General features: G+C 48.4%; 1 non-coding gene across 1 annotated transcript; it reads left to right on the top strand.

Annotated features, from left to right (window-relative positions):
* Window positions 1-4,672: 4,672 nt before the first annotated feature.
* On the top strand, window positions 4,673-4,745 carry Trnaa-cgc (transfer RNA alanine (anticodon CGC)). Its single transcript has one exon. It is a non-coding gene; the product is annotated as a tRNA-Ala (tRNA).
* Window positions 4,746-21,824: the final 17,079 nt, after the last annotated feature.

The following is a 21,824-nucleotide window of genomic DNA, read 5'->3' on the forward strand; positions in this document are numbered from 1 at the left end:
TTTTTTGTGGTCATTGCATGGTAAGTGTTGGTCGCGTTTAACGTAAAGGCACGCAAGATGTCGCAAAGCCAGCTTCACAGAGTGATATGATGTATACTGACGTAAGGAGAGCAAGATGTAAGTGTGGGGACCGGCTGTTATCGAGATGTCATCGAGTGCACGTCCGTCTTAGGTATCACGGCTTAACCTCATTGAAATCTAGAGAGTGGACAACACGTTCGCCTTCCTCAGAGCGGTGTCCGACCTCTACTTTCGACGTTATACGTGCCACTTTCATTGTGGCCAACTACGATTCGATACATGATTGCAGGAAACCTGAAAGACACCCTCACGGATACATAGAGAGTAGTGTTTGTCTGCTGAATAATGGGAGTGCAAGGGTCTGTGTCGACTATATGGCTGCATGTAGTACCAATACTCCTGGGGGGGCGGGCGTAGCTCAGATGGTAGAGCGCTTGCTTGGTAAACGAGATGTATTGGGATCGATTCCCAGTGACTCCATAACTTTTAACACAACAGGAAGCGCACCTTGCCATGCAAGTGGATTAATTCACAGGCAGAAGATGTGTCTAGGAAGATACAAGCGAATGATTAGCATCCACAACTGGCAAGCGTGCTGTTATTAGAGAGCAGGAAGCACACTCCTCCCACGCCTACACTTAATTTAGAAATAGTACAAGTGTTCCCGTAAGATTCTCAAGCCTATGTCGGAAAGATATGCCTTGCGTCGAGTTCACGTAAATCCCACTGCACATTCCTATTCTTTGCGTGCAGTCAGCTGCTACTGGTGTTGCTAGTTGTGACTGCTGATAACAGATGCCGTAGCAATCAATTCATGGAGTGAGTTGTATGTTTTGCGATAGTCTGTCTCTGACAATCAAGCACAGGTGACATAGGTGCGAACACAGGAAGCTTGCAGACCCTCGCTGCCTGCAGACACCGAGCAGCCACACTAGGAGGGCGGCCTAAGCCGTAGGCGAAATGTGCTCATTCGCTTTGGCGCGACGTCGAACTATAAATAATGCTGTCACTAGCGTGGGCGTCGTGGAAAGTCGGAAAAGTCGGCTGCGAGGGTGAGTGCCAAGTTTGTGGAGCGTTTCGTAGTATGCGCAGTGCAATGGAGATGGGGAAACTTGTTGTCGCCCAGTGTTTTCCAGTTGGACGAAAAGAGTGGAACACAGTAATAAAGAGCGAGGCACTGAGATGGAATGAACAATGGAGTGCACAATGGGGCTCGAGATGTGCTTGTTACCTCAGGTGCTGTGTGATTGTCGACAAGGAGTGAAAACGGAGCAATTTGTGACGGCCCTTTCAATTTAAGACGTTAAAAACAGACGGAATTTGCATTTGTAATACCAGAGCATCAAAACTACTTGGAACTCTTGCGTATATGAACGTGTCCGCGCCTTTGTACTCTGGTCCCTTCACCGCTCAAACCAACCAACCATCGTGTCCTTGCACATCAGAGTGGCAAAGAATGGTGAATGGCGCAGCTTGGTCGTGCATGGGGCGTAGGTCAGTTGGTAGAGCGCTCGCTTCGCATGTGAAAGGCCCAGCGTTCAAGCCCAGGCGCCTCCATTTCTTGTGGTCATTGCATGGTAAGTGTTGGTCGCGGTTAACTTAAAGGCACGCAAGATGTCGCAAAGCCAGCGTCACAGACTGATATGATGTATACTGAGGTAAGGAGAGCAAGATGTAAGTGTGGGGACCGGCTGTTATCGAGATGTCATCGAGTGCAGATCCGTCTTAGGTATCACGGCTTAAACTCATTGAAATCTAGAGAGTGGACAACCCGTTCGTCTTACTCAGAGCGGTGTCCGAACTCTATTTTCGACGTTATGCGTGCCACTTTCATTGTGGCCAACTACGATTCGATAGAGAATGCACGAAACCTGAAAGACACAATCACGGATACATAGAGAGTAGTGTTTGTCTGCTGAATGATGGGAGTGCAAGGGTCTGTGTCGACTATATGGCTGTATGTAGTACCATTACTCCTGGGGGGGCGGGCGTAGCTCAGATGGAAGCGCGCTTGCTTGGTATTGGAGATGTACTGGGATCGATACCCAGTGCCTCCAGAATTCTTAACACAACAGCAAGCACACCTTGCCATGCAAGTGGATTAATTCACAGGCAGAAAATGTGTCTAGGAAAATACAAGCGAATGATTGGCATCCACAACTGGCAAGCGTGCTGTTATTAGAGCGCAGGAAGCACCCTCCGCCCACGCCTACACTTAATTTAGAAACAGTACAAGTGTTCCCGTAAGATTCTCAAGCCTACGTCGGAAAGATCTGGCTTGCCCAAGTTCATTTAAATCCCACTGCACATTCCTATTCTTTGCGTGCAGTCGGCTGCTACTATTGTTGCTAGTTGTGACTGCTGATAACAGATGCCGTAGCAATCAATTCATGGAGTGAGTTGTATGTTTTGCGATAGTCTGTCTCTGACAAGCAAGCGCAGGTGACATAGGTGCGAACACAGGAAGCTTGCAGCCCCTCGCTGCCTGCAGACACCGAGCAGCCACACTAGGAGAGCGGCCTAAGCCGTAGGCGAAATGTGCACATTCGCCTGGCGCGACATCGAACTATAAATAATGCTGTCACTAGCGTGAGAGTTGCGTGAGTGTCGTGTAAAGTTGGGAAAGTCGGCTGCAAGGGTGAGTGCCCAGTGTGGGGAGCGTTTCGTAGTATGCGCAGTGCAATGGAGACGTGGAAACTTGTTGTGGCCCAGTGTTTTGCAGTTGGACGACAAGAGTGGAGCACAGTAGTAAAGAGCGAGGCACTGAGTTGGAATGAACAATGGAGTGCACAATGGGGCTAGAGATGTGCTTGTTACCTCAGGTGCTGTGTGAATGTTGACAAGGAGTGAAAACGGAGCATTTTGTGACGGCCCTTTCAATTTAAGACGTTAAAAACAGACGGAATTTGCATTTGTAATACCAGAGCATCGAAACTGCTTGGAACTCTTGTGTATATGAACGTGTCCGCGCCTTTGTACTCTGGTCCCTTCACCGCTACAAACCAACCAACCGTCGTGTCCTTGCACATCAGAGTGGCATAGAATGGAGAATAGCGCAGCTTGGTCGTGGATCGGGGCGTAGGTCAGTTGGCAGAGCGTTCGCTTCGCATGTGAAAGGTCCAGAGTTCAAGCCCCGGTGCCTACATTTTTAGTGGTCATTGCATGGTAAGTGTTGGTCGCGGTTAACCTAAAGGCACGCAAGATGTCGCAAAGCCAGCGTCACAGACTGATATGATGTATACTGAGGTAAGGAGAGCAAGATGTAAGTGTGGGGACCGTTATCGAGATGTCATCGAGTGCAGATCCGTCTTAGGTATCACGGCTTAACCTCATTGAAATCTAGAGAGTGGACAACACGTTGGCCTTACTCAGAGCGGTGTCCGAACTCTATTTTCGACGTTAAGCGTGCCTCTTTCATTGTGGCCAACTACGATTCGATACAGAATGCACGAAACCTGAAAGACACCCTCACGGATACATAGAGAGTAGTGTTTGTCTGCTGAATAATGGGAGTGCAAGGGTCTGTGTCGTCTATATGGCTGTATGTATTACCATTACCCATAGGGGGCCGGGCGTAGCTCAGATGGTAGAGTGCTCGCTTGCTTGGTAAACGAGAGATACTGGGATCGATACCCAGTGCCTCTAGAACTTTTGACACAACAGCAAGCGCATCTTGCCATGCAAGTGGAATAATTCACAGGCAGAAGATGTGTCAAGGAAGATACAAGCGAATGATTACCATCCACAACTGGCAAGCGTGCTGTTATTAGTGCGCAGGAAGCACCCTCCTCCCACACCTACACTTAACTTAGAACCAGTACAAGTGTTCCCGTAAGATTCTCAAGCCTGCGTCGGAAAGATCTGCCTTGCCCCGAGTTCACGCAAATCCCGCTGCACATTCCTGTTCTTTGCGTGCAGTCGGCTGCTACTGGTGTTGCTAGTTGTGACTGCTGATAACAGATGCCGTAGCAATCAATTCATGGAGTGAGTTGTATGTTTTGCGATAATCTGTCTCTGACAAGCAAGCACAGATGACATAGGTGCGAACACAGGACGCTTGCAGCCCCTCGCTGCCTGCTGACACCGAGCAGCCACACTAGGAGGGCGGCCTAAGCCGTAGGCGAAATGTCCTCATTCGCTTTTGCGCGACGTCGAACTATAAATAAGGCTATCACTAGCGTGAGCTCTGCGTGAAGTCGTAAAAGTCTGCAGCATTGGTGATTGCCAAGTTTGGGGAGCGTTTCGTAGTATGATAAGTGCAATGGAGACGCGGAAACCTGTTGTGGCCCAGTGTTTTGCAGTTGGACGACAAGAGATTTACACAGTAGCAAAGAGCGAGGCACTTAGTTGGTATGAACAATGGAGAGCACAATGGGGCTCGAGATGTGCTTGTTACCTCAGGTGCTGTGTGATTGTCGACAAGGAGTGAAAACGGAGCAATTTGTGACGGCCCTTTCAATTTAAGACGTTAAAAACAGACGGAATTTGCATTTGTAATACCAGAGCATCGAAACTACTTGGAACACTTGTGTATATGAACGTGTCCGCGCCTTTGTACTCTGGTCCCTTCACCGCTACAAACCAACCAACCACCGTGTCCTTGCACATCAGAGTGGCAAAGAATGGAGAGTAGCGCAGCTTGGTCGTCCATGGGGGCGTAGGTCAGTTGGTAGAGCGTTCGCTTCGCATGTGAAAGGTCCAGGGTTCAAGCTCCGGCGCCTCCATTTTTTGTGGTCATTGCATGGTAAGTGTTGGTCGCGTTTAACCTAAAGGCACGCAAGATGTCGCAAAGCCAGCTTCACAGAGTGATATGATGTATACTGACGTAAGGAGAGCAAGATGTAAGTGTGGGGACCGGCTGTTATCGAGATGTCATCGAGTGCACGTCCGTCTTAGGTATCACGGCTTAACCTCATTGAAATCTAGAGAGTGGACAACACGTTCGCTTTCCTCAGAGCGGTGTCCGACCTCTACTTTCGACGTTATACGTGCCACTTTCATTGTGGCCAACTACGATTCGATACATGATTGCAGGAAACCTGAAAGACACCCTCACGGATACATAGAGAGTAGTGTTTGTCTGCTGAATAATGGGAGTGCAAGGGTCTGTGTCGTCTATATGGCTGCATGTAGTACCAATACACCTGGGGGGGCGGGCATAGCTCAGATGGTAGAGCGCTTGCTTGGTAAACGAGATGTACTGGGATCGATTCCCAGTGACTCCATAACTTTTAACACAACAGGAAGCGCACCTTGCCATGCAAGTGGATTAATTCACAGGCAGAAGATGTGTCTAGGAAGATACAAGCGAATGATTAGCATCCACAACTGGCAAGCGTGCTGTTATTAGAGAGCAGGAAGCACACTCCTCCCACGCCTACACTTAATTTAGAAACAGTACAAGTGTTCCCGTAAGATTCTCAAGCCTATGTCGGAAAGATATGCCTTGCGTCGAGTTCACGTAAATCCCACTGCACATTCCTATTCTTTGCGTGCAGTCAGCTGCTACTGGTGTTGCTAGTTGTGACTGCTGATAACAGATGCCGTAGCAATCAATTCATGGAGTGAGTTGTATGTTTTGCGATAGTCTGTCTCTGACAAGCAAGCACAGGTGACATAGGTGCGAACACAGGAAGCTTGCAGACCCTCGCTGCCTGCAGACACCGAGCAGCCACACTAGGAGGGCGGCCTAAGCCGTAGGCGAAATGTGCTCATTCGCTTTGGCGCGACGTCGAACTATAAATAATGCTGTCACTAGCGTGGGCGTCGTGGAAAGTCGGAAAAGTCGGCTGCGAGGGTGAGTGCCAAGTTTGTGGAGCGTTTCGTAGTATGCGCAGTGCAATGGAGACGGGGAAACTTGTTGTCGCCCAGTGTTTTCCAGTTGGACGAAAAGAGTGGAACACAGTAATAAAGAGCGAGGCACTGAGATGGAATGAACAATGGAGTGCACAATGGGGCTCGAGATGTGCTTGTTACCTCAGGTGCTGTGTGATTGTCGACAAGGAGTGAAAACGGAGCAATTTGTGACGGCCCTTTCAATTTAAGACGTTAAAAACAGACGGAATTTGCATTTGTAATACCAGAGCATCAAAACTACTTGGAACTCTTGCGTATATGAACGTGTCCGTGCCTTTGTACTCTGGTCCCTTCACCGCTCAAACCAACCAACCATCGTGTCCTTGCACATCAGAGTGGCAAAGAATGGTGAATGGCGCAGCTTGGTCGTGCATGGGGCGTAGGTCAGTTGGTAGAGCGCTCGCTTCGCATGTGAAAGGCCCAGCGTTCAAGCCCAGGCGCCTCCATTTCTTGTGGTCATTGCATGGTAAGTGTTGGTCGCGGTTAACTTAAAGGCACGCAAGATGTTGTAAAGCCAGCGTCACAGACTGATATGATGTATACTGAGGTAAGGAGAGCAAGATGTAAGTGTGGGGACCGGCTGTTATCGAGATGTCATCGAGTGCAGATCCGTCTTAGGTATCACGGCTTAAACTCATTGAAATCTAGAGAGTGGACAACCCGTTCGTCTTACTCAGAGCGGTGTCCGAACTCTATTTTCGACGTTATGCGTGCCACTTTCATTGTGGCCAACTACGATTCGATAGAGAATGCACGAAACCTGAAAGACACAATCACGGATACATAGAGAGTAGTGTTTGTCTGCTGAATGATGGGAGTACAAGGGTCTGTGTCGACTATATGGCTGTATGTAGTACCATTACTCCTGGGGGGGCGGGCGTAGCTCAGATGGAAGCGCGCTTGCTTGGTAATGGAGATGTACTGGGATCGATACCCAGTGCCTCCAGAATTCTTAACACAACAGCAAGCACACCTTGCCATGCAAGTGGAATAATTCACAGGCAGAAAATGTGTCTAGGAAAATACAAGCGAATGATTGGCATCCACAACTGGCAAGCGTGCTGTTATTAGAGCGCAGAAAGCACCCTCCGCCCACGCCTACACTTAATTTAGAAACAGTACAAGTGTTCCCGTAAGATTCTCAAGCCTACGTCGGAAAGATCTGGCTTGCCCCAAGTTCATTTAAATCCCACTGCACATTCCTATTCTTTGCGTGCAGTCGGCTGCTACTATTGTTGCTAGTTGTGACTGCTGATAACAGATGCCGTAGCAATCAATTCATGGAGTGAGTTGTATGTTTTGCGATAGTCTGTCTCTGACAAGCAAGCGCAGGTGACATAGGTGCGAACACAGGAAGCTTGCAGCCCCTCGCTGCCTGCAGACACCGAGCAGCCACACTAGGAGAGCGGCCTAAGCCGTAGGCGAAATGTGCACATTCGCCTGGCGCGACGTCGAACTATAAATAATGCTGTCACTAGCGTGAGAGTTGCGTGAGTTCGTGTAAAGTTGGGAAAGTCGGCTGCAAGGGTGAGTGCCCAGTGTGGGGAGCGTTTCGTAGTATGCGCAGTGCAATGGAGACGTGGAAACTTGTTGTGGCCCAGTGTTTTGCAGTTGGACGACAAGAGTGGAACACAGTAGTAAAGAGCGAGGCACTGAGTTCGAATGAACAATGGAGTGCACAATGGGGCTAGAGATGTGCTTGTTACCTCAGGTGCTGTGTGAATGTTGACAAGGAGTGAAAACGGAGCATTTTGTGACGGCCCTTTCAATTTAAGACGTTAAAAACAGACGGAATTTGCATTTGTAATACCAGAGCATCGAAACTGCTTGGAACTCTTGTGTATATGAACGTGTCCGCGCCTTTGTACTCTGGTCCCTTCACCGCTACAAACCAACCAACCGTCGTGTCCTTGCACATCAGAGTGGCATAGAATGGAGAATAGCGCAGCTTGGTCGTGGATCGGGGCGTAGGTCAGTTGGCAGAGCGTTCGCTTCGCATGTGAAAGGTCCAGAGTTCAAGCCCCGGTGCCTACATTTTTAGTGGTCATTGCATGGTAAGTGTTGGTCGCGGTTAACCTAAAGGCACGCAAGATGTCGCAAAGCCAGCGTCACAGACTGATATGATGTATACTGTCATAAGGAGAGCAAGATGTAAGTGTGGGGACCGTTATCGAGATGTCATCGAGTGCAGATCCGTCTTAGGTATCACGGCTTAACCTCATTGAAATCTAGAGAGTGGACAACACGTTGGCCTTACTCAGAGCGGTGTCCGAACTCTATTTTCGACGTTAAGCGTGCCTCTTTCATTGTGGCCAACTACGATTCGATACAGAATGCACGAAACCTGAAAGACACCCTCACGGATACATAGAGAGTAGTGTTTGTCTGCTGAATAATGGGAGTGCAAGGGACTGTGTCCTCTATATGGCTGTATGTATTACCATTACAAATAGGGGGCCGGGCGTAGCTCAGATGGTAGAGTGCTCGCTTGCTTGGTAAACGAGAGATACTGGGATCGATACCCAGTGCCTCCAGAACTTTTGACACAACAGCAAGCGCATCTTGCCATGCAAGTGGAATAATTCACAGGCAGAAGATGTGTCAAGGAAGATACAAGCGAATGATTACCATCCACAACTGGCAAGCGTGCTGTTATTAGTGCGCAGGAAGCAACCTCCTCCCACACCTACACTTAACTTAGAACCAGTACAAGTGTTCCCATAAGATTCTCAAGCCAGCGTCGGAAAGATCTGCCTTGCCCCGAGTTCACGCAAATCCCACTGCACATTCCTATTCTTTGCGTGCAGTCGGCTGCTACTGGTGTTGCTAGTTGTGACTGCTGATAACAGATGCCGTAGCAATCAATTCATGGAGTGAGTTGTATGTTTTGCGATAGTCTGTCTCTGACAAGCAAGCACAGGTCACATAGGTGCGAACACAGGACGCTTAAAGCCCCTCGCTGCCTGCAGACATCGAGCAGCCACACTAGGAGGGCGGCCTAAGCCGTAGGCGAAATGTCCTCATTCGCTTTTGCGCGACGTCGAACTATAAATAAGGCTATCACTAGCGTGAGCTTTGCGTGAAGTCGGAAAAGTCTGCAGCATTGGTGATTGCCAAGTTTGGGGAGCGTTTCGTAGTATGATCAGTGCAATGGAGACGCGGAAACTTGTTGTGGCCCAGTGTTTTGCAGTTGGACGACAAGAGTTTTACACAGTAGCAAAGAGAGAGGCACTGAGTTGGCATGAACAGTGGAGAGCACAATGGGGCTCGAGATGTGCTTGTTACCTCAGGTGCTGTGTGATTGTCGACAAGGAGTGAAACGGACCAGTTTGTGAGCGCCCTTTCAATTTAATACGTTAAAACAGACGGAATTTGCATTCGTAATACCAGAGCATCGAAACTACTTGGAACTCTTGTGTATATGAACGTGTCCGCGCCTTTGTACTCTTGTACCTTCGCCGCTACAAACCAACCAACCATCGTGTCCGTGCACATCAGAGTCGGAAAGAATGGAGAATAGCCAGGCTTGGTCGTGTGTGCAGCCGTAGCTCAGTTGGCAGATCTTTCGCTTAGCGTGTGAAAGGTCTTTTGGTTCAAGCCCCGGCTCCTCCATGTTTTGTGGTCTGTGCATGGTAAGTGTTGGTCGCGGAGAACCTAAAGGCATGCAAGAAGTTGCAAAACCAGCGTCACAGACTGATATGATGTATACTGTCATAAGGAGAGCAAGATGTAAGTGTGGGGACCGGCTGTTATCGAGGTGTCATTGAGAGCAGATCTGTCTTAGGTATCACGGCTTAACGTCATTGAAGCCTAGAGAGTGGACAACACGTTCGTCTTACTCAGAGCGGTGTCCGAACTCTATTTTCGACGTTATGCGTGCCATTTTCATTGTGGCCAACTACGATTCGATACAGAATGCACGAAACCTGAAAGACACTCTCACTGATTTATGAAGAGTAGTGTGTGTCTGCGGAATAATGGGAGTGCAAGGGTCTGTGACGTAGATATGGCTGTATGTAGCACTATTAGTCAACGGGGGGGTGGGCGCAGCTCAGATGGTATTCAGCCAGCGGCTGCGCTGGAGGTCGGACGTGCCGTGCTGTGTGCTGTGCTGCGTTAGCTCCGCGTGGTAAGTCTCTGCTCTTGCTGCAACGCGTCGCTGTCTATAGTATTTGTGTCGACATGAAAAAGAATTAAGAGATGTCGCAACCGCAACGAAAAGATACTTTGAAATTCACGTTTGATCGCAACTTTGTCCGACCGAGGTGATTTGATGTTGAACAGTGGTTAGAGGATGATGTTAAAATAGGACTTGATGATATTATCGGCATACATTTCTCGATTATGAACAGTGTGGTTTTCGTGAAACTTGCCAGTCCAGAATTGTGTGAAAGGATAGTTCGATCTTGTGGTGGCATTCTGAAATTTAAACATGCTGGCGGAAATGTTGGGGAGGTTACCGTTGCCCATGCTGGTCTAGGTATTCGGACCGTGCGAGTCTTTGAACTTCCCTTTGAAATTACAAGTGACCAGATAAATGCTGTTATTGCTCCATACAGGAAAGTTTTGAGTAATATTGCCGAACGGTGGTCTGCTGCACACAAATTCCCTGTTTTGAATGGTGTGCGCCAATTAAAAGTCGAATTGCAGAAGCACATTCCGTCGTTTATGAACGTCTGCGGATATAGAGCCGTTGTGATGTATGATGACCAACCGAAAACGTGTGCTGTCTGCAATTTACCAGGCCACGTTCGTGCAGAATGTGTTCAAAGGCGAGTGGCGCTACTGCCTGCCGGCGATGCCGTCAGGACCCCTGCTATGTCAACGCTGCCCGTGACATATGTCGCCGTAGCGCGCGGTTTTGCAAGTGCCACTGCGCCCCCCGAAGTTACTACGAATACCGACCCACAAGCGACCGACCAACCGACCGACTCAGGTGTAGCATCTGTAGACACTCAACCCTCCTGCGAAGACATATCTGCTCCTGCCCTTGTCGCCGTGGAATCGCCCAATGAGGCAATGGATACGGACGCGACCTCGGTCGCTTCGGGTAGTGCTCCTCTGCATCCTGGAGCTTCTTTAGGAGGTATCAAAAGCGTATCAGGTGCACAGAAAACGGACTCGCAACCAGCCGTTTCTAGTGGTGCTCCTCCGAATCCTGCAGCTGCCTTAGGCACTGACCACAGCCCGTCAAGTGCAATGAAATCAGACCTGGCGTCAGTCACTTCGAGTAGTGATACTTTGCAACCTGAGGCTTCTTCAGGTACCGTCCAAAGTCCACCACGAGACGCATCTTCCAAGAAATCTAAAAAACGGAAGATCGCGCGTCAAGGTGCAGAGCAGACGGCACCACAACTGCGTGAACAGGCGAAGCAAATAGGGGGCAAAATACGTCAATCTGCATCTGAGAACTTGCAGTGCAATCAGCAGTCATCTAACGAAGACCCTGTGTCCTTGGATAGTACCTCAGGTTCTGCCAGTTTGCCCTCCGATGACGTAGCAATTACCCGAACCGAAGATAAAAATCACCAGCAAACACCTGAATATAGTGCACCACTTAATGACGAACCGATGACAGGGCTGTCGAATCCGTGGGCAGACGATGTCGACGACACTACAAAGGAGGACGAAATTATGGACACCACAGGAACCGTTACAGTCACCACGATGGCCACACCACGAGATGACGTCGTCTTGAATGTCATCGCCGCGACGGATACTGTCCCAGACACGGAGAAGCCGACTGATCCCTTCCCAAGTTATGAATATTTCTAGTCTGAACGGTTTTACTGACTTGTGTCCACATGTCTATCGGGTCAGATTTCTTAATGTTTTTTCGAAATGATATGTTGCCAGAGTTTTTCCTAATTACACTCCCGTCTTGGCTAACGTAGTTCCGTTGCAGGCCTATAAGATCGCTACGCTGAACATCAATAAAATTTGTAGCCCATTTAATTTACAAAATTTAAAAGATTTCCTGTATGCAGCTTATGTGGACATTTTGTTTTTACAAGAAGTAACAAACATCAAACTTGACTTCATACAGGGGTATAATGCTATAGTCAATCCTGGAATTGGATGAGATTTGGGTACCGCATTTCTTTTCAAAGAGGGCGTCGTCATTACAGACGTAACAGAACTGCCTAACGGCAGAGGCATTGCCGGCACGCTTTATAACACCAGGATTATTAATGTCTATGCCCCATCTGGTTCTACCAATCGGTGCCAACGAGCACAGTTTTTTAAGGAGGGAATTGTTCCTTTGTTTGGTGTACACTGCACCCATACCATCCTTGGAGGCGACTTTAACAGTGTCATACATGCCAAAGACCAAACTCCGAACTACAACAAATCGCCGGACCTGGAACGTATCGTCACCGACCTCCGTTTAACTGATTCGTGGGAGCAAAAGCACGGCGCGGCACCCGGCTTTACCCACCTCACTAATCATTCAGCGAGCCGGTTGGATCGAATATATGTCTCGCCCCATCTGAAATACCGCATCCTGCAGTCTGAAGTTTGGCCAACCATTTTTTCAGACCACGCTGCATATATATGCACATTAAATTTGGAACGACAAGGAACCTGTCGATATAAAGGGCCACGGAAACTTAATGTTTCACACTTAAAAGATCCTGCCTGTCGAGAAGCCTTTCTCACCACTTGGAGAGCCTGCGAGACCAAACTCATCTCTTACCACTCGACTTAGGATTGGTGGCTCAAATGCGCCAAACCTCAGATCCGGAGATGTTTCATCAACTACTCCCGGGAGAAGAGCTTTTGGCGGAAAAGAACGATAGAATTTTACTTTAATTGTCTCCGAGAACTCTACCTGCAAGGTGCTACAGCTATTGGGAACCATGGGAGAATTAAAAAAATGCAGGCAAAAATACTGACATTAAGGAGACAACAGCTTGAAGGATACCAAATAAGGTCAAGAGCAGAGACTGTGGCGCAAAAAGAAGCCACTTCGGTATATCACGTGATTCGTGAAACTAAACGAGGATTCCGCAAAATACTGACGGAGCTTAAAACTGATAATGGAACCACCTTGACAATGCACAACGACATAAAAGCAGAAATACTAACCCATTTCGACAACTTGTTTTCACATAAAGAGGTAGACGAAAAATCACAGGACGATTTACTGACCCACCTGCAAGGACGCGTTGGTAACGCGTACGCGGAAGCTCTAATACCGGAGGCGACCGAAGACGATGTACACTATGCTGTCTATCAAAGTGCCAAAAATAAATCCCCTGGAGCTGACGGCATACCAGCAGAATTTTATCAAGTCTTCTGGGAACATATAAAACATAGAATTACATGCATCTGTAATGAACTTCTGAACCTCAATAAGGAGATACCGAAAGATTTTCGCGAAGGTATGATAGTGTTAATCGCAAAAAAATCGGCTGGCAAGAAAATTGGAAATTAGAGACCAATCACTCTGCTGAACAGTGACTATAAAATTTTTTCGCGGCTCTTAGCCCACAGACTTAAAAATGTAATGGCCAGCGTCACCGGCCCATATCAGTCTAGCGTGGGCAAGGGTAGGAAAATTCAGCAGACGCTGTCCGACTACCGCGACATAATTTCAATAGCAGAAGTATGTCGACTAAAATGTGCCATCGTGTCGTTAGATTTCGATAAAGCCTTCGACAGGATCAGCCACTCCTACCTCCTGAAAACGATAGGCGCAATGGGTTTTCCGCCGAGATTCGTTGACCTCATACGACGTTTGGTAACGAATAACTCCTCCAGAATCAGCATTAATGGACAGCCTAGCCGGCCAGTCGAGATCGCATGTTCCGTCAGGCAAGGTTGTCCGTTGTCCATGGCACTTTTTGCCATGGCCATCGAACCTTTGCTCGCTACCTTGACTCAGCGGTTACAAGGATTGCAAATACGAGGAAACAAAATAATATGTAAATCTTATGCGGACGATGTTTCGTTTCTTGTTATGAATGTAGCGGAAGTCGAGACGGCAATGCACATAATAGAAAAATACGAACGAGTGTCAGCCGCGAGGTTAAACAAAACCAAGTCCGGCATATTCAATATCAGACGTGGCATTGGCATGCGCACACACGGTCAGTTACGTGAGCTAACAGCCTTGAAGTGTCTCGGCATTGATTTCCGAAAAAATATACGTCAAACTATTGCGGCCAACTATAGACAAATACTAACTACCATACGAGCTAGTGTACGGACACATAGTATTCGACAATTAAATGAAATTCAGAGAGTGTCTTTAGCGAACGTCTCTATTACTTCCAAAGTCAATTATGTCGCCCAGATACTGACAATACCCGCCGGCATCGCCAAACAAATTATGTCAGCAATAGGCTATTTTGTGAGCCGTGGCCACATATTTAAAATCCAGTATGACACTCTGACGCTCGCCACTAATAATGGCGGCTTAAACTTAACGAATGTTACTAAAAAGTCGCAGGCTCTGTACATCTCCAATACGTTTCAACAATGGAGACAATCCGGCAGCTGTATCGCCGCGCACTTGCTATCTGAAATAGCTCCAGATGACCTCTCTCCACCCATTAATGTGCAGCACATACCGAGCGGACTTTACCATTTACGATGGTTTTTAATAGAATATAGCTACCTACGTTCAAGAATTCCGGAAAAAGACATGACAAACGTAAAAGAAATATATGGCAAATTGATGGGAGAAAAGAAGAACAACAAAATAGAACAAAACTATCCATGTTCTAACTGGAAAGTGATATGGGCAAATATTCATAACCGTAACTTAGCTACTCATCTGAAAGCAACATGGTACTTTGTTGTAAATAGGAAAGTTGCAACAAACTCGAAACTTCATACGATCCACTTAGCGGATTCGCCTTTGTGTGCAACGTGTAGTTTAATTGATAACGAAGAACATCGTTTCGTGTGTGACAACGTTAAAGATATATGGCTGAATGTCCGACGAAAGCTGGCACTCATCCTTCGAACGTCACCTAACGCTATAACGCCTGCGGACATTTTGACACCGGATGATGTACCCTTTCCTAACACGAAACGCAACGCAGTCAATTGGCTGAAAGCGGCAACGGTACATTACCTCTTCACGACGGAAGAGAAAAGCCAAGAGGATTTTTGGATCTATCTGCTAACTGAGCATCACATTTTACTGAAGACTAGGAAATATAAAGAAACATAGGGAAATTTTTTAATCAAGACCTTGATGTAAAAGAATTAACAAAAAATATCAGCGGACACAGAAGACAAACGTAAGAGAGTGTTCACCACTACTAACTTACTTTACAATCGTGGAAAAAAAAAATAGTTTTTACCGGAATTGCCGTTCTTTGAGTTCAACGTTTATTAATTTATTTTTCAAGAAGCCATTATAAATAGTTGCTTCTCACCGAATATGGTTTGTTTTTTAAGCATTTTCAGAGAGAAGAGGCAGTTTCGGAATGACCTCTGACGTTTCTTTGTTAAGGAAGCCTATTTGTTTAAGTGTGACAACAAAAACAGCGATGGAGAAGGAAACAAACTGAACATAACTTCTGTTTCTACCTACTGAAGACTTCATTCTTTTTTCACATTATCAATAAGCCCAAAGAAGGGGTACATTAGTTTCTCCACGATAAAGGGATTAACTTTGTCTCATCAGTTTATGGTTATGTACATGGCGTGAGAAGCCGACGCCGATGAAGGCGAATTATGGAGGGCGCAAGGATTGGCTAAAAGGGGTGATGGGAGGCCCAAAAAAAAAAAAAAAAAAAAGATGGTAGAGCGCTCGCTTAGCGTGCGAGAGGTACTGGGATCGATAGCCAGCGCCTATTGAATTTTTAACACACCTACATGCGCACCTTACCATGCAAGTGGAATAATTCCCAACCAGCAGAGGTGTCTAGGCAGATACAAGCGAACGATTAGCATCCACAATTGGCAAGCGTGCTTTTATACCTGCGCAGGAAGCACCCTCCTCCCACACCTACACTTAATTTAGAAACAGTACAAATGTTCCCATAAGATTCTCAAGCCTACGTCGGAAAGATCTGCCTTGCGCCGAGTTCACGTAAATCACGCTGCACGTTCCCATTCTTTGCGTGCAGTCGGCTGCAACTGGTGGTGCTGGTTGTGACTGCTGATAACAGATGCCGTAGCAATCAATTCATGGAGTGAGTTGTATGTTTTGCGATAGTCTGTCTCTGACAAGCAAGCACAGGTGATATAGGTGCGAACACAGGAAGCTTGCAGCCCCTCGCTGCATGCAGACACAGAGCAGCCACACTAGGAGAGTGGCCTAAGCCGTAGGCGAAATGTGCTCATTCGCTTTGGCGCGACTTCGAACTATAAAAAAGGCTGTCACTAGCGTGAGCGTTGCGTGAAGGCGGAAAAGTCGGCTGCATGGGTGATTGCCAAGTTTGGGGAGTGTTTCGTAGTATGATCAGTGCAATGGAGACGCGGAAACCTGTTGTGGCCCAGTGTTTTGCTGTTGGACGACAAGGGTTTTACACAGTAGCAAAGAGCGAGGCACTGAGTTGGCATGAACAATGGAGAGCACAATGGGGCTCGAGATGTTCTTGTTACCTCAGGTGCTGTGTGATTGTCGACAAGGAGTGAAACGGACCAATTTGTGACCGCCCTTTCAATTTAAGACGTTAAAAACAGACGGAATTTGCATTCGTAATACCAGAGAATCTAAATTACTTGGAACTCTTGTGTATATGAACGTGTCCGCGCCTTTGTACTCTTGTACCTTCGCCGCTACAAACCAACCAACCATCGTGTCCGTGCACATCAGAGTCGCAAAGAATGGAGAATAGCCAGGCTTGGTCGTGTGTGCAGCCGTAGCTCAGTTGGCAGATTGTTCGCTTAGCGTGTGAAAGTTCTTGGGTTCAAGCCCCGGCTCCTCCATGTTTTGTGGTCAGTGCATGGTAAGAGTTGGTCGCGGCGAACATAGAGGCACGCAAGAAGTTGCAAAACCAGCGTCACAGACTGATATGATGTATACTGTCATAAGGAGAGCAAGATGTAAGTGTGGGGACCGGCTGTTATGGAGATGTCATCGAGTGCAGATCTGTCTTAGGTATCACGGCTTAACGTCATTGAAGTCTAGAGAGTGGACTACACGTTCGTCTTACTCAGAGCGGTGTCCGAACTCTATTTTCGACGTTATGCGTGCCACTTTCATTGTGGCCAACTACGATGCGATACAGAATGCACGAAACCTGAAAGACACCCTCAATGATTTATAGAGAGTAGTGTTTGTCTGCGGAATAATGGGAGTGCAAGGGTCTCTGACGTTGATATGGCTGTATTTAGCACAATTAGTCAACGGGGGGGTGGGCGCAGCTCAGATGGTGGAGCGCTCGCTTAGCGTGCGAGAGGTACTGGGATCGATACCCAGCGCCTCCAGAATTTTTAACACACCTACATGCAAGTGGAATAATTCACAACCAGCAGAGGTGTCTAGGCAGATACAAGCGAACGATTAGCATCCACAATTCGCAAGCGTGCTTTTATTCGTGCGCAAGAAGCACCCTCCTCCCACACCTACACTTAATTTAGAAACAGTACAAATGTTCCCATAAGATTCTCTAGCCTACGTCGGAAAGATCTGCCTTGTGCCGCGTTCACGTAAATCCTGCTGCACGTTCCCATTCTTTGCGTGCAGTCGGCTGCTACTGGTGTTGCTGGTTGTGACTGCTGATAACAGATGCCGTAGCAATCAATTCATGGAGTGAGTTGTATGTTTTGCGATAGTCTGTCTCTGACAAGCAAGCACAGGTGATATAGGTGCGAACAAAGGAAGCTTGCAGCCCCTCGCTGCATGCAGACACAGAGCAGCCACACTAGGACAGCGGCCTAAGCCGTAGGCGAAATGTGCTCATTCGCTTTGGCGCGACGTCGAACTATAAATAAGGCTGTCACTAGCGTGAGCGTCGTGTAAAGTCGGAAAAGTCGGCTGCATGGGTGATTGCCAAGTTTGGGGAGCGTTTCGTAGTATGATCAGTGCAATGGAGAAGCGGAAACTTGTTATGGCCCAGTGTTTTGCAGTTGGACGACAAGAGTTTTACACAGTAGCAAAGAGCGAGGCACTGAGTTGGCATGAACAATGGAGAGCACAATGGGGCTCGAGATGTGCTTGTTACCTCAGGTGCTGTGTGATTGTCGACAAGGAGTGAAACGGACCCATTTGTAACCGCCCTTTCAATTTAAGACGTTAAAAACAGACGGAATTTGCATTCGTAATACCAGAGCATCGAAACTACTTGGAACTCTTGTGTATATGAACGTGTCCGCGCCTTTGTACTCTTGTACCTTCGCCGCTACAAACCAACCAACCATCGTGTCCGTGCACATCAGAGTCGGAAAGAATGGAGAATAGCCAGGCTTGGTCGTGTGTGCAGCCGTAGCTTAGTTGGAAGATCGTTCGCTTAGCGTGTGACAGGTCTTGGGTTCAAGCCCCGGCTCCTCCATGTTTTGTGGTCAGTGCATGGTATGTGTTGGTCGCGAAGAACATAATGGCACACAAGAAGTTGCAAAACCAGCGTCACAGACTGATATGATGTGTACTGCCATAAGGAGAGCAAGATGTAAGTGTGGGGACCGGCTGTTATCGAGGTGTCATCGAGTGCAGATGTGTCTTAGGTATCACGGCTTAACGTCATTGAAGTCTAGAGAGTGGACAACATGTTCGTCTTACTCAGAGCGGTGTCTGAACTCTATTTTCGACGTTATGCGTGCCACTTTCATTGTGGCCAACTTCGATTCGATACAGAATGCACGAAACCTGAAAGACACCCTCACTGATTTATAGAGAGTAGTGTTTGTCTGCGGAATAATGGGAGTGCAAGGGTCTGTGACGTTGATATGGCTGTATGTAGCACTATTAGTCAACGGGGGGGGTGGGCGCCGCTCAGATGGTAGTCTGCGTTCGGCAGGGCAGCAGTGCGCACCGCGCTCGGCCGTTCACGCCGCTGCGCCCGCGGAATGTTTTTTTTACATCGTCGTCACAGCGATTCTCAGTCGACCACACTCTAATGGTCAACTCTTACAGGAAGAACACTCTTAAGTTCACCTTCTCAAATGAATACGAACGACCCAAAGCACTGGGCGTCGAACGCTTCCTACGCGAAGACGTGAAGATCCCCCGTGACGAACTCATCGGCATACACCTATCGATCATTAGCAGCGTCGTTTATATTAAGATGACTTCTGACGCTGCCTGCAATGAGATTATTCAAAGGACGCGACATGGACTAAAATTTCGGCACTCCGACGGAAACTTCGGGCCTGTGGATGTCGACCATGCAGGACTTGGCCTTCGGACGATCCGTGTATTCGAACTGCCTTTCGAGGTAAAAGAAGATGAAGTCATCGCGGCGCTAAGCCCGTTCGGAAAAGTCCAGAGCCACTTAGCCGAGACATGGGCACAGTTTACGACGTATCCGGTGCTTAATGGTGTGAGACAAGTCCGAATCGATCTCAAACGGCACGTTCCATCGTACATTTCTATCGGCGGCTGCCGCGCGGTGGTCATTTACGACGGACAACCTCGAACATGTTCCGGTTGTGGCAAAGAAGGCCACGTCCGTAATGAATGTCTGCAACGCCGCATCACACAACTAAGGCCCGACGATACGAACACCGACAGAACCACGACCACCCTTCCAGTCACCTATGCGGTGACACTGCACGTCCAGCCCACACATGACGCCGTTCATGAGCATCTCTCTGGTCCGATACACTCGGAGGCGTCCCAGCACCTTGACACCGACGATGCCGCCCGTGAACAAGTCCAACAGCCGGACACACCCACGCTAGAAGATCACAAGGATGCCAGTGAGAGTGTTCTGGGGAATGACGACCGCATCATAGCACCCGCGGCTTTTGTACCCGAACGACGTGAATCTCTTCCTTCCTCAGACACCGAAACTCATTGCCGAAAGCAGAAGTCGCCACAAACGACGAAAAAAACGCCCCAAGACATCAGAATCAACCATTGAGCCCCCTCCGCAGGACGAAGAGATGGCACATCACTCTGACGGAGAACACGATAACACTTTCTCCTCTGCCACGGAGACGCGTCATCCAAAAGACGGTGAACCGTCCAACAGAGAGCGTGCGCAAGCCCCGCGCCCTGAAGCCATGGAACATAGCACGCCTGTTGTCACCGACGCAACTGAGCCTACTTGGCCGGCGCTGCCATCTCTCGCCGATGACAAACCTGTCGGACATTTTTCATGGGCGGATGACACGGATTTCCCACCTCCATCTGATGCGGAAATGAGATCTGTTCCTCCGTTAGACCAACACTAAAATGGGGGAAGTTTCTACGGCGACCACTGCAACTTCTATGGACTTCCAGCATCCACCACAACAATCTTCACCAGCTACGACCCTATCGGCAGCACGAATCTCCCATCAGGCGTACAGAATAGCTACTATCAATACTAATAATATCGGCTCCCACGCTAAACTTCAACTGCTCCGTGACACGCTAAGAGCAGCGGACATCGACATCGCCCTGTTACAAGAACTGAGGACAGCAACTTGGGCTGGGTGTTATGGATATGAGACGTACGCCGCCCCTGCAGCTATGGAACACACAGGCGCAGCCATCCTCCTCCGAGAAGGGATTGCAGTTTCCGATGTCGCATACCTCCCAACAGCTCGAGGGGTGGCCATCACAGTTGACGGACTCAAAATCATTAATCTGTACGCCCCATCGGGCACTCATAAACGGAGGGATCGCTCCCAGTTCTACGCAGAAGATATCACACCTTTATTCCTCGGCCGATACGATCATCTCATCGTAGGTGGAGATTTCAACTGCGTTCTCGAGCGCACAGACCAATACTCCCATTTCACCACATGTCCGGAACTTCCCTTCCTCGTCCGCCGCCTTCGTCTCCTCGACACTTGGCGAGTGGTACACGGCGACCGCACGGGGTATACACACATTACGAGCCACTCCGCCAGCCGACTTGACAGAATATGCATCTCTAACGCTCTAAAATCAGTTCTCCTCGACGCGGAACGTTGGCCGTCTGCCTTCTCGGATCATGACATCTACATCTGTACCATGAACCTACATCGACAATCTATATGGCGCAGTGCAGGACCTTGGAAACTCAATGTATCACTACTGCGGGACCCTGAATGTCGACAACAGGTCACCGACACGTGGCACACCTGTGTTCAACGAATTACGCGTTACGAGACCACACTGCAGTGGTGGTTGCTGTGCGCCAAACCGGCCATCCGACGCACATTGACACACTATGGCAGAGCCAAAGCCAGGTGGAATCACCATACAACTGATTTCTACTATAGCGCTCTACGTGAACTCATGGATCAACCTTAATCCCCGGATCGTCTAAAAGAAACTCAACGCATTAAGGCGAAGATTTTAACCTTGACCAGATGTCGTCTAGAGGGAGCTATTGTACGAGCACGCAGCCAAGATAGGATTAACGGTGAAGAACCTTCTATGCATCATATTATTCAAAATGTTCGTCGACGCCGACAGGCTTTAATGACAACTTTAGACTTACCTGATGGACGCCGGCTGACTTCGCAAGCTACCATTGCGGATGCATTCACAACGCACTATAGACTTTTATATCAAGAGGTACCTGCCGGTGCGGAAGCCATTGCTGAGTTTACCCAGGAGACACTTGGTACGCTAAACGCAGCAGCGGCTACCCTCCTGACTTCTGAAGTGACCAACGACGACGTCCAAGGCGCTGTGGCTAAAGGGTCTCTGAATCGATCTCCCGGCCCGAATGGTTTACCTCTCGAATTTTACAGAACCTTCCAAGATTTGATGATGTCACGATGGAGGGACATGTACTGGGAACTTTTGTCCGGCGCGGCGAACCCGCCACCAATGTTCATGGAAGGCTTACTTGTACCACTCCCTAAACCCGCAGGAGGAACACGACTCGACAGTTATCGGCCGA

This window comes from Schistocerca gregaria, chromosome 10 (assembly GCF_023897955.1).
Source record: "Schistocerca gregaria isolate iqSchGreg1 chromosome 10, iqSchGreg1.2, whole genome shotgun sequence".
NCBI lineage: Eukaryota > Metazoa > Arthropoda > Insecta > Orthoptera > Acrididae > Schistocerca > Schistocerca gregaria.